The sequence below is a fragment of the Sturnira hondurensis genome, unplaced genomic scaffold, assembly GCF_014824575.4.
Source record: "Sturnira hondurensis isolate 20B ecotype Veracruz unplaced genomic scaffold, ASM1482457v3 Scaffold0011528, whole genome shotgun sequence".
Classification (NCBI taxonomy): Eukaryota; Metazoa; Chordata; class Mammalia; order Chiroptera; family Phyllostomidae; genus Sturnira; species Sturnira hondurensis.
Window position 1 is genome coordinate 78,254 of NW_028084159.1, and position 2,165 is coordinate 80,418.

Here is a 2,165-nt window from a genome sequence, read left to right on the forward strand (position 1 = left end):
AAGAAGCAACCACACACTGATGTTTCTCTCCATCTCTTTCTCCTTCCACTCCCCCTCTATAAATAAATAAATAAATGACTGAGCACCCATACAAGGACCTCACCCTCGGAGTAGCTGGGTCAGTGAAGATGGGGGCATGATTCACTCCCATTCAGGGCACCTTATGGATTGACCAAAGGAGGACAAAATGAGGTGGATTATCAGCAATGGCCAGGTGCAAATGTACAGAGTGGACAGTGCTCTGAGGGCTTGGGCTGGAAACTGGTCACCTGTGAATACTATAGCCCAGACTGAGCCCCCATCCTTGAGGAACAACAGGAAAGGAAAATAACAGAGCCCAGCCCCCTCTACTTGCAGGATCCATGAGGACCTGCAAAATTGGTTTGGCAGGTGAACAAACATTAAAATCAACAGGAGGCTTTTTCCCCCCAAGAGTAAGACAATAAGACCTGGAACTGTGAGAAAACCAGAGACTAGTCTAGAAAGAAATCAGACAGCTGAGACAAATTTCATTTTGCTGTCTTTCAGAACTTGCATGTTTTTTAAATTACTTTTCATTTATTTAGATTTTTCTGTTTTGTTTGTTTTATTGTTTGATTTTTCATTCTCCCTTTTATATTGCATTCTAATTTTTATTCTTTCACTTCAAATGTATTACAAATAACAAACTACCCTTGGTCTTTTATTTTTATCTTTTTATTCAGATTATATATTTCTTACCAGACTTGTTATTTCAAATCCCACACAGCACCCTACCCTGGTCTTAATCCATTTCACCGCCTTCCTGAGCTTTATGATTGTTGTGGTTAACTTTATTTTCCCTCATACTACATCAAGTTTCTACCCCTTACTCTCACTATTTCTCCTGCATATAACCTTGCATAAGTGCTCTTCTCTCTTAAGTTAGCTCATATTCTTTTTCCCTTCTAATAAAGGTCTTATTTCTTTTTCATCTTTTATAAACTGTGTCTGGTTGGGTGAAATTTCATGGTTATTGCTGTACTTCCCAAAAGTAACTCCTATTTTTCAACAGTAGTATGTACATTAAATCCCATACAATACTCTCCCCCATCTTACTCCATTTTGCCTTTGCCCTGCCCATGACCAATTGAGTAAGGAATTTTATTTCACTGATTTCTCTCTCCCATTTTTTTCTTTTTATCCCCCCTCTCTCAACCTGGGCTTTACTCCTTACTCCAATAGTTTGCTTCCACCATCCTCTCATAATCATTTTTATTTACTATAGACATCTCACATTCAGTATTTTTTATTTATTTAACTATTTTTCAAGTACAATTTTCTTTCTATTACTCCCATCCCATCCCTCCCCCCCCCGTACTCCCTACCTCCCTCCCATTTACACCCTTCTCAGTTGTTGTTCATATATCCTTTATATATGTTCATAAAAATCCCTCCCCTATTTCCCCTGAAATTCCCTCCCCTCTTCTCTCTGGTCACTGTCAGCCTGTTCTCTATTTTAGTGTCTTTGGTTTTATTTTCCTTGCTTGTTTGTTTTGTTGTTTAGCTTCCTGTTAAAGGTGAGATCATATGGTATTTGTCCTTCAACACCTGGCTTACTTCACTCAGCATAATGCTTTACACTTCCATCCATGTTGTTGCAAAAGGTAGGAGCTCCTTCTTTCTTTCGCCGGCATAGAATTCCATTGTGTATATGTACCATAGATTTTTGATCCATTCATTTACTGATGGGCAACTAGGTTGCTTCCAACTCTTGGCTATTGTAAATTGTGCTGCTATGAACATTGAGGTGCATATGTACTTTGGGATTGGTGTTTTAGGGTTCTTAGGATACAATCCTAGCAGTGGAATTGCTGGGTCAAAAGGCAGGTCCAATTTTAGTTTTCTGAGAAAATTCCCTGTTTTCCATAATGGTTTTCCGTAATGGTTGTACCAGTCTACAATCCCACCAACAGTGGACCAGAGACCCCTTTTCCCCACACCATCTCCAACATTTGTTGTTTATTGCTTTGTTTATGATAGCCATTCTCACTGGTGTAGAGTGGTATCTCATTGTGGTTTTAATTTGCATCTCTCTGATAGCAAGCAATATTTAGCATCTTTTCATGTGTCTCTGGATCCTCTGTATGTCCTCCTTGGAGAAATGTCTGTTCAACTCCTTTCCCCATTTTTTAATTGGGTTAGTT